General features: G+C 36.0%; 1 pseudogene; it reads left to right on the forward strand.

The window, feature by feature from the left end:
* Positions 1–3,426: 3,426 nt before the first annotated feature.
* Positions 3,427–4,769, forward strand: LOC138413850 (toll-like receptor 8; annotated as a pseudogene).
* Positions 4,770–12,521: the final 7,752 nt, after the last annotated feature.

Here is a 12,521-nt window from a genome sequence, read left to right on the forward strand (position 1 = left end):
CTGACTACTTTGTAGATCCATTGATTCTTGCTTCTTATCTTTCAGTGTTCTTTTGTGACTAGTTGACTTTCTGTTGCAGTATGCGTTGACTCCTTTATCATAAATTTTTATAACTATAGTTTTTATCTTCATGGTTAGCGTGAATCTTACATAAAATACCTTATTTATAAATCCAGTCTTAAGTTGATAACAAGTTAACATTGAAAGCATTGTTACACTTTACACTTTTATTTGTCTCCTCACATTTTAGGGTATTAATGTTACAATTTACCTATTTTTATATTGTTTATATCAATATAGTATATAAGTATTTATAATATATATAGATTAATATAGTATATAAATATATACATATTTATATATACAAAAACAAATTATTATAGTTATGGTTATTATTTGTTTTTTAAATTTTAAACTAGAGTTTTAATGAATTATACACCTCTATTACAATATCAAAGAACATGACTTTGACTCTATATTAATGCTTACCAGTGAGATTTACACTACTTTCATTATGTTTATACATGTTAATTGGTGTCCTTTTACTTCTATTCAAAGAACTCCCTTAGCATTTCTTAAAAGGCGATTTATTGTGCTAAGGTTCCTCAGCTCCTCTTTGTTTAGGGAAGTCTTTATCTTTCCTTTATTTCTGAGGGACAGATTTGTTGGATATAGTACTCTTGGTTGACAGTACTTTTCTTTCAATATTTTGAATATATCATTCCATTCTTTCATTGCCTGAAAAGTTTCTGTTGAGAAATCAACCTATAGTCTAATGAAGGTTAATTTGTGTATGTAATGTCACTTTTCTCTTGCTGCTTTGAAAACTCTCTTTTTGTATTTGACTTACAATTTAATTAAAATGTATTCCTCCCTTTTGGGGGAAGGGCTTCATAAATATTGATGTCCACTTCTCTCCCCAGCTTTGGGAAGTTTCCAGCCATTATTGTCTTAAATATACTTTCTATCTCTTTCTCTTTCTCTTCTCCTTCTAGGATTTCCATACTGTATGCACTGTTTCTTTTAATGGTGTCTCACATGTCCCATGGGCTTTCTTCACTCTTTTTCTTTTCTTTTTTTTTCTTTTTTTTCTTCTTCTTGCTGGACAATTTCAAATGATTGCCTTCTAGATCACTGATTCTTTTTTTATGCTATTTAAGTCTTTTCTTCAAGTTTTCTACTGAATTCTTCAATTAATTCATTGCTTTCTTCAGGCCAAAGATGTTTGTTTTTACTTTATGTTTCCACTTCTTTGTTGAACTTCTTGTTTTGTTCATGTATTGTTTCTTAATTTCTTTAGTTGTCTACGTGTTTTTTGTTGTTCAGAAAACTAAGATTACTCTAAATCCTTTGTTAAACAGTTCATAGTTCTCAATTTTTTAGGGTCAGTCATTGGTATATCTGACAAAACTTTTTCTATCCTTTTGCAGTAATAGATATCATATTCTCCTGTCTCTATTTTGACTGGAAAGTGGGCTGCTTATGTTAATACTAAAAAATGATGCCAGATTCTGCCTTAGTGCTTCATAAACATTTACTCATTCAGTTTGACACCCAGAGCAAAAGAGGATTTTCTATAATTATCTACATGTTCAGGTAAAGAAACAAAGTAAGTAAGTATATTTCAGGTGCATCAAATGCATTGCATAACTGGAATTTGAGCCAGTATGTCTGATTCCAAATTCTCTTTCTAACCAAAATCATTATACCATGCAATCTCAGTTTAACATTCTATATGCCAAAAAAAGAGAACTTCACACGTAGACAGAACTTTAAAAATTGTTTGTGGAATGACTATTATTCATGTCCTTTATCCTACAAACATTGTAATTAATACAAACTTGTTGGCTAAAATTTTTAACTTCTATAGGCAAGGCATGCTGTTTTATATTTTAATGCGTTCTCTTTAACATTTAGTAGAGTGTCTCACTTTCTGTGACTATTCCTTAATAAGTAGAAAGTTAAACTTATTACTTTTAATAATTATATGACATAATAAACAGATTAATATAATTGGTTTCACCAAGGATTATGGTGAAGAGAACCCTCAAAATTTTATGTCATTGGTTCTATTAACAAACATTTACTAAACTAGATTTTTCAGTAAAGCTCAATTCACAGCCTTACTGTTGCCAGACAAGGTAAGCACCTTCTTTTTAAATTTTCCTAAAATTTAGGGTTAGTGAACTAATAGTCACTGTCATAACCTTGCTATGTTATAAAAGATATTTATTCAATTGTTAATTATTCAAAGGATTAATAATTTTGCCCCATTTTTAAGAATGAAAAGAAAAGCCAACTTCTTATGACATGAATATTAAAGTAGAACAAAACTTCCAGGTATTTTCAGTTACTGTGCTGCTTCTCAATGTTTAAATTTTACTAAAAGAAGATTCCACTTTACCCTGTGTGGAAGGAAAAATTTTAAGATTACCCCCAATGACATTTTCTCCAATATGACTCCTGTGATTACGTTATATTATGGGGGAAAAGATAGTTAATTTTATGTGTCCACTTGGTTGGCTCTCAATACCCAGATACTTGGTAAAACATTATCTGGGTATTTCTGTGACACTGTTTCTGGATGATATTTGCATTTAAATCTGTGGACTTTGAGTGAAGCAGATTGCCTTCTGTATGAGTGGGCCTCATCAAATTAGTTGAAGGCCTGAATAAAACTAAAGTTTGACCTCCCTCAAGCAGAAGTTTTCCAACATATGGCCTTTAGACTTAAACTGCAAAATTGTTCTTTTGGCTTCTTCAGCGGACTACTACTGGACTTGAATTGCCATTCTTTCCTGAGTACCCGGTCTGCTGGCCTCCTCCATCAAATTTGCCTCTCACTCAGCCTCCACCATCATGTGAGCTAATTTCTTAAAATAAGTCTCTTTCTATGTACATACACACATTTTTTGGGTCTGTTTCCCAGGAGAACCCTGAGTAATACAATTTTGTAGATAAGCTGAAAATTACTCTGGCTTGGAAATCTTGGATATTACCATAATACAAGCAAGAGGTGAACTCTCCTTGGGGACGAGTCAAATATCATCAGGAGTTACAGCAGTAGGTTGATGCTCTAAATACAGCACTTACTATATTATCAATCTAGTATGAGCCACAGTCATAATTGAGCCTCAGGTTTATTTTTGATGTGAGGCATCTTGATTAATATCCCTACAAATAATTCCAAGGTTTTCCATCATAATCTTGGATAGTTTTGTCTTCAACTTCTTTTAGGACCAGTAAGCTGAACATAGTGAAAAATTAAAATCATTCTGAAAGTAAGATGATGTGATTTAATTGTCAAAAGAATTCACAATGCACAAGTCACACAAAATATGGTAAAACACTAATTTAATCACACAATGTCTGTGGAATATTGCTACACCAATCATGTTCTACCATTTTTATTTTCCTTAGGAAAACATGACCCTTCAGTCTTTGCTTCTGCCTTTTTCTGGTAATCTCTGGTTTATGTGAATTCTTCGCTGAAGCAAATTGTTCTAAAACCTATCCTTTCAATTATAAACAAAAAAGTCTCTATTATTGAGAGTGCAACAATTGTCAACTGCAAGAATCTTCCCAAAGAATGGGCCAACATGTAACATAACTAGATATGTCTGATAATTTCATTACATAAATAATGAATGAATCATTTCAAGGGCTGCAGAATCTTAGTAAGACAAATCAAAACAAAAATGTCAATCTATAATACCGGAATGAAAATAATTATACATGATACAAATAAAAACAGCGTGGTATTACAGATGGAGCATTCCTCAACCTAACCAGTAATACAAAAAAAACTGCACTGGTTTGCCAGGGTCTTAGAGAGAACTTAGTCTAATTCAAAATGATATAATCTGTGTAACTAAAAACAATGCTTTGGGATTTATGAACTTGGAAATTTCTGTTTGGGGTGGAACTGCTATTTTGGCAATGTGTGTAAAGTGGAAGGTGAAACATTTGAAAAGCTTACAAATTTGATGGTGCTATTAATCTCTTTCAATACACTTTATACATGCAATCAAACCTGCCAAACTCCTTAAGTGAATTTTGTCTTACCAAAAAAAGATCTAAAACATCAGTCAAGAAGACTTCAAGGGATTGAGAAATTGAAGAGTACTAGATTTAAGTGGGAACTGTCCAGGTGTTTCAATGTACCATTTCCATGTTCCTTCTGAAGGAGCCTCTTCAATTCATATACATCCTTGTGGCTTTCAAACCCTGGTCCATCCTTTTATGTTTAAACCCTGACCCAACTTCACTACTTAACACGTTGCTTTGGAAATTCCTACAACCTAGTTTGACAATAAGTCTCTTCTGAAAGCGTTGAATCTTTTTTTTTTTTTTTTTTTTTTTTGTGGCAAGAAATAGCTCTGGGCCGTTTTTAACGAGACTACCTGCCTTAGAAACACTTGAGTTATCTTTGAACTATATAAGGATGGAAATATATGAATATTTCCAAAAACTTCTCTTAGCTTTTGTCTCTCCAGATTTTGCACCTAAGAGATTATGTGTTCCAGAAACTTAAAAAAGAGGATTTCCAGCCCCAAAAGGAGTTCTGCAAATTAAGGATGATCAGTTTGAGCCTTAATTTTATTAAGCAAATCGATTTGATCTTTTCCCAACATTTTCTTAACCTGAAAATTATTTACTTGCAAGAAAACAAAATACTACCCTCGGTAAATTATATCAGGCAAAACTATACAAATGTCTCTCTTTTCCCAAGTCATATCCTTAAACTACCCTTATCTTTAGCATGCTGAGTTTGACCCACATTTAAATTTTTATTATAAAACTCTCATTTATTTACTTACTTACTTACTTACTTACTTTTGGTTGCATTGGGTCTTTGTTGCTGCACATGGGCTTTCTCTAGTTGTGACCAGCAGGGGCAACTCTTCATTGTGGTGCATGGGTTTCTTATTGTGGTGGCTTCTCTTGTTGAGGAGCATGGGCTTTAGGCATGTGGGCTTCAGTAGCTGTGGCACATGGGTTCGGTAGTTGTGGCTCATGGGCTCTAGAGAGCAGGCTTAGTTGTTGTGGCACACAGGTTCAGTTGCTCGGCGGTATGTGGGATCTTCCCAGACCAAGGCTTGAACCTGTGTCCCCTGCATTGGCAGGCAGATTCTTAACCACGTGCCATGCAGGGAAGTCCCTATAAGGGACTATTTCCCCATAAACCACAATAAGACTACTTCCCCATAAACCACAATGTATATCTTATGGGAAAGCCTTAGAATTAATGTTAAACATTATTTTCTTTATTGGGCAAAAGTAGTTTGAAAGTTTTCCTTATATTGCCTGCTTAAATCTGTCTTTATATGGCAATTATCAAGTGTAATATGGAACTGAAATTTCAGCTGTCTCATAAAAATATTTGAATTAGACTTTGGTGCCAATAATGTTTTTAATGAATTACCTGACTTAGGAGTTCTAGCTCTCAGTTATAATGCACACTATTTCATAATAGCAGTGGTAACACATTGTGTAGGGCTTATTTAAAGTTTAACTCAGCTGAAACATTTAAATTCAAGCCACAACAGCATTTATACTTTATCAGAGAATTAATTGAGAAATATGTCTCCAGGATAATTGATTTCTTACAGAAAGACATTAAGAATTTCTTCAAGGAAACCATGCTGAAATTTTATGGAGTCCTAAAGAAAAAAGGTATGGGCACATTTTAAAATGTCTCAGGATCACCTTTAACAACCTTCAGTATATCCAACAAATAATTCTAAAATTTAAAAGGAACTACAAAAATACCCAAATTGCCAAAGCAATTTTAAGAAAAAGGAACAAACCTGGAGGTATCACACTCCCTGACTTCAGACTATACTACAGAGTCACAGTCATCAAAACAGTATGGTACTGGCACATAAGAAGGCACATAGATCAATAGAACAGGCTAGAAAGCCCAGAAATATACCATGTACTTATGGTCAATTAGTCTTCAACAAAGGAGGCAAGAATATACAATGGAGAAAAGAAAGTCTCTTCAACAAGATGTGCTGGGAAAACTGGACAGCTCTATGTAAATCAATGAAATTAGAACATTCCCTCACACCATATACAAAAATAAAGTCAAAATGGATTAAAGACCTAAATATAAGACCTGAAACCATAAAAATTCTAGAAGAGAACATAGGCAGAACACTCTTTGACATAAATTATAACACTATTTTTAAAATCTGTTTCCTAAGGCAAAAGAAACAAAAGCAAAAATAAAAAATGGCATCTAATTAAACATAAAAGCTTTTGCACAGCAAAGGAAGCATGCATAAAAAAAAACCCTGCTAAATGGGAGAAAATATTTACACCTGTCAGATGGCTATCATCAAAAAGACAGCAAACAACAAGTGTTGGCAAGGATATGGAGAAAGGGAACCCTCCTACACTGTCAGTTCAAATATAAATTGGTACAGCCATTATACAGCTATATATAAAAATATAGCTACCATATGATCCAGCAATCCCACTGCTGGATATTTTTCCAAAGGAAACAAAACCACGAATTTGGAAAGATATTTGCACCCCAGTATTCACAGTAGCATTGTTTACAATAGCCAAGACATGGAAGCAACCTAACTGTCTATCAACAGATGAATGGAGGAGGAGGAGTCAAGATGGCAGGCTAGGAGAATGCGGAATTCACATCTCTGCACAACTAGGGCACCTACCAGGCACCAGTAGGGGACCACAGACACCTAAGGGGATGGGAGGAAACCCCAGCTACTGGGTAGGGCATGGGGAGGGAGTGAGGGGAAAGACAAAGTGAAGGTGGGATGGGACTAGTGACCCTGAAGCGTGGCTGGGGAAGGGGTAGGGATCCCATGCCCAAAGGGGTAAATTGAGGGACCATTGGGAGGGCAGAGGATCAGAAGGGAACATGGCCAGTTTTCCCCTGCCTGGAAGCCTATGGAGATCCCGGGCCTGATCCTCTGCCCACCAAGGCCCCCTCCAGCCACATGGGTCCTGATGGAGTGGAAGGGAGGGAAGGGGGAGCAAAAGTAAAGGCTGTACTTCCAGGACCAACACCCCTGAAGGGCGGCTGGGGAGGGGAGGAGTTCTTACACCCAGTGGGACCCACCCACAGTTAGGGGTCCAGTGGGGATGGGGGAGACCCTGGGGAAGATGGGGTGGAGGGGGCACAGAGGAATGGAAGTGCTTTCCCTGTCCACCTAGGCACCAGGAAGCCTGTTGGGCTCCTGGGCCTAATCCTCTGCACTCAGAGCCTCACTCCTGCCACTCAGAACCCAAGCCCCACCCCTACACCCCCACCTAGGACCCTACCTCTACACCCAGAGACACCCTATGAGACCCCCTCCAACACACTGGGCCTATGGGCCTAAACCCCACCCAGGTCACTACCTCTACACTCAGAGACCTCCTCTGAGACCCCCTACAACTTTCTGGGCCTAAACCTCACCCACACACCCCACCCAGAGCCCTACCTCAGAACTCTGGAACCCCACTCTAGAAGCCCTCCTTTCCACGTGCTGTCCTCTCCCCTTCTGTGCAGGTCCTAAGCAGAGGCCCTGCCCCATGCTTGAATGCCGTCCCACCCAGGCCCCACTCCCAGAGCCTTTTCCAGCTGCCTGGGTCCTAAGCCCAGCCTCATGCTAAAATGTCACCCCCACCTACCTAGATCTCACCCCACCCTAAACCCCACCCCACCTAAGTTCCACCCCTGCCTAAACTCAGCCCCTCATAGTCAAGGCTTTTTCTTTTTCTTTTCTCCTCTTTTAGATTGGGGTTCTCTTTTACCTTATTGTTGATTCATTTATATTTTTAGTTTTTCTAATAAATCTTATTTTTCTAAGTTTACTTTATTCTTTATACTTTTATTGTTCTGTGCCTTTTGGCTTGTTCCCCACTGCACCCCCCCACCCTTTTTTTTTTTTTCTTATTTTGGTTCTGGTTTTGTTTTACCTTATTGCAGTTGTTTCAATTATATTTTTATTTTTCCTAATATATTTTTTATCTTTATAATTTTATTTTGTGTTTTATTCTTTGTTATCATACTGCTCCTTCTTTTCTTTTTTTTTTTGCCACATCACTTAGTTTGTGGGATCTTAGTTCCCAGGCTAGAGGTCAGGCCTGAGCTCCTGTGGTGGGAGCTCCAAATCCAAACCACTGGACTAACAGAGAACCTCAGACCCCAGGGAATATAAATCAGAGTGAGGCCTCCCGGAGGTCTTCATCTTGGCACAAAGACCCGGCTGTGTCCAAATGCCTGCAAACTCCAGTGCTGGACCCCTCAGGCCAAACAGCCAGTAAGACAGGAATACAGCCCCACCCATAAAAAGAAAAAATGAAATGACAAAAGTATATTACAGATGAAGGAGCAAGGTAAAAAACTGCAGGACAATATAAACGAAGATGAAATCAGCAACCTACCTGAAAAAGAATTCAGAGTAAGGATAGTAAAGATGATCCAAATCTCAGAAACAGAATGGAGAAAATACAAGAAACATTTAACAAGGATTTAGAAGAACTAAAGAGCAAACAAACAGTAATAAACAACGCAATAACTGAAATTAAAAATACTTTAGAAGGAATCAACATCAGAATAACTGAGGCAGAAGACAGATAAGTGACCTAGAAGATAAAATAGTGGAAATAACTAGTGCAGAGAAGAATAAAGAAAGAAAGAAATGAGGAAAGTCTCAGAGATCTCTGGGACAAAATTAATCACACCAACATTCAAATTATAGGTGTCCCAGAGGAAGAAGAGAAAAAGAAAGGGTCTGAGAAAATATTTGAAGAGATTATAGTCAAAAACTTCCCTAAAATGGAAAAGGAAATAGCCAATCAAATCCAGGAAGCACAGAGAGTCCCATACAGGATAAACCCAAAAAGAAACATGCTGAGACACATATTAATCAAACTATCAAAAATTAAATAAAAAGAAAAAATATTAAAAGCAGCAAGGGAAAAGCAACAAATAACATACAAGGGAATCCTCATAAGGTTAACAGCTGATCTTTCAGCAGAAACTCTGCAAGCCAGAAGGGAGTGGCAGGACATAATTAAGGTGATAAAAGGGAAAAACCTACAACCAAGGTTACTCTACCAATCAAGGATCTCATTCAGATTTGATGGAGAAATTAAAAGTTTTACAGACAAGCAAAAGCAATGAGAATTCAGCACCACCAAACCAGATTTACAAAAAATGCTTCTAGGCAGGAAACACAAGAGAAGGAAAAGACCTACCATAACAAACCCAAAACAATTAAGAAAATGGTAATAGGAACATACATATCGATAATTACCTTAAATGTATATAGATTAAATGCTCCAACCAAAATACACAGAAAGCTGAATGGATAAAAAACAAGACCCATATATATACTGTCTATAAGAGACTCACTTCAAACTTGGGGACACATACAGACTGAAAGTGAAGAGATGGAAAAAGATATTCCACGCAAATGAAAATCACAGGAAAGCTGGAGTAGCAATACTCATATCAGTTAAAATGGACTTTAAAATAAAGACTGTTACAGGAGATAAGGAAGGACACTACATAATGACCAAGGGATCAATCCTAGAAGAAAACATAAAAATTATAAATATTTATTCACCCAACATAGGAGCATCTCAATACATAAGGCAAATGCTAACTGCCATGAAAGGAGAAATCAACAGTAACACAATAATAGTGGGGACTTTAAGATTCCACTTACACCAATAGACAGATCATCCAGACAGAAAATAAATAAGGAAACACAAGGTTTAAAGGACACAATAGACCAGATAGACTTAATTGATATTTTTAGGATATTCCACCCAGAAGTGGAAGATACACTTTCTTCTCAAGTGCACATAGAATGTTCTCCAGACTAGATCATGTCTTGGGTCACAAATCAAGTCTTGGAAGATTTAAGAAAATTGAAATTGTATCAAGTATCTTTTCTGACCACAGCGTTATGAGATTAGAAATCAATTAAAGAAAAAAAAACAGTAAAAAACATGAATACATGGAAGCTGAACAATGCACTGCTAAATAATCAAGAGATCACTGAAGAAATCGAAGGGGAAATTAAAAAATACCTAGAAACAAATGACAACGAAAACACAATGATCCAAAATTTCTGGGACACAGAAAAAGCAGTACTAAGAGGGAAGTTCCTGGCAATTCAAGCTCACCTCAAGAAACAAGAAAAATTTCAAATAAACAATCTAAACTTGTACCTAAAGGAACTAGAGGAAGAAGAACAAACAAAACCCAAAGTTAGTAGAAGGAAAGAAATCATAAAGATCAGAGCAGAAATAAATGAAATAGAAACAAAGAAAACAATAGCAAAGATCAATAAAACTAAAAGCTGGTTCTTAGAAAAGATAAATAAAATTGATAAAACTTTAGGCACACATCAAGAAAAAAAGGGAGAGGACTCAAATCAATAAAATCAGAAATGACAAAGGAGAGATTACAACTGACACTGAAGAAATACAAAAGATCATAAGAGATTACTACAAGCAACTATGCGTCAATAAAATGGACAACCTGGAAGAAATGGACAAATTCTTGGAAAAGTACAACCTTCCAAGATTGAACCAGGAAGAATTAGAAAACATAAACAGACCAATCACAGGTAATAAAATTGAAACTAATTAAAAATCTTCCAACAAACAAAAGTCCAAACTCTTCCAAAAAATTTCAGAGGGAGGAACACTCCCAAACTCATTCTACTAGGCCATGACCCTGATACCAAAACCAGACAAAGATATCACAAAATAAAGAAAATTATAGACTAATATTACTGATGAACATAGATGCAAAAATCCTCAAAAAAATATAGCAAAGAGAATCCAACAACACATTAAAAGGATCATACACCATGATCAAGTGGGATTTACCCCAGGGATGCAAGGATTGTTCAGTATATGCAAATCAATCAATGTGATACACTATATTAACAAACTGAAGAATAAAATCCATATGATAATCTCAATAGATGCTGAAAAGTTTTTGACAAAATTCAACACCCATTTATGATAAAAACTCTCCAGAAAGTGGGCATAGAGAGAACCTACCTCAACATAATAAATGCCATATATGACAAACCCACAGCAAACATCACTCCCAATAGTGAAAACTGAAAGCATTTCCTCTAAGATCAGGAACACGACAAGGATGTCCATTCCTTGCCACTATTCAACATAGTATTGGAAGTCCTAGCCACAGCAATCAGAGAAGAAAAAGAAATATAAGAAATACAAATTGGAAAAGAAGTCTAAAACTGTCACTGTTTGCAAATGACATGATACTATACATAGAATATCTTAGAGAAGTAACCAGAAAACTACTAGAACTAATCAGTGAATTTGGTAAGGTTGCAGTATACAAAATTAATGCACAGAAATCTCTGGTATTCATATACACTAACAATGAAAGATCAGAAAGAGAAATTAAGGAAACAATCCCATATACCACTGCAATAAAAAGAAAAAAATACCTAGGAATAAACCTACTTAAGGAGACCAAATACCTGTACTCAGAAAACTATGAAATACTGACAAAAAATCAAAGATAACATAAACACATGAGAGATATACCATGCTCCTGGACTGGAAGAATCAATATTGTGAAAATGACTATACAATCCAAAGGAATCTACAGGTTCAATGTAATCCCTATCAAATTACCAATGGCACTTTTCACAGAACTTGAACAAGAAATTTTACAATTTGTATCGAAACACAAAAGACCCTGAATAACCAAAGCAATTTTAAGAAAGAAAAATGGAGCTGGAGGAATCAGGTCCCTGACTTCAGACTATACTAAAAGCTACAGTAATCAAGACAATATGGTACTGACATAAAAACAGAATTATAGATCAATGGAACAGGACAGAAAGCCCAGAGATAAACTGACACACCTATGGTCAACTTATCTTTGACGTAGGAGGCAAGTATATACAATGGAGAAAAGACAGACTCTTCAATAAGTGGTGCTGGGAAAAATGGACAGCTGCATGTAAAAGAATGAAATTAGAACACGCTCTAACACCATACAAAAAAATAAACTCAAAATGGATTAAAGACCTAAATGTAAGGCAAGACACTATAAAACTCTTAGAGGAAAACATAGGCAGAACACTCTGACATAAATCACAGCAAGATCTTTCTGACCCTCCTCCTAGAGAAATAGAAATAAAAACAAAAATAAACAAATGGGACCTAATGAAACAAAATCTTTCTCACAGCAAAGGAAACCATAAACAAGAGAAAAGACAACCCTCAGAATGGGAGAAAATATTTGCAAACGAAGCAACTGACAAAGGATTCATCTCCAAAATATATAAGCAGCTCATGCAGCTCAATATCACAAAAACAGACAACCCAATCCAAAAAAGGGGTGGAAGACCTAAAGAGACATTTCTCCAAGGAAGACATACAGATGGCCAACAAATACATGAAAATATGCTCAACATCACTATCATTAAAGAAATGCAAATCAAAATTATGGTGAGGTATCACCTCATACTGGTCAGAATGACCATCATCAA

The sequence above is a fragment of the Delphinus delphis genome, chromosome Y (assembly GCF_949987515.2).
Source record: "Delphinus delphis chromosome Y, mDelDel1.2, whole genome shotgun sequence".
NCBI lineage: Eukaryota > Metazoa > Chordata > Mammalia > Artiodactyla > Delphinidae > Delphinus > Delphinus delphis.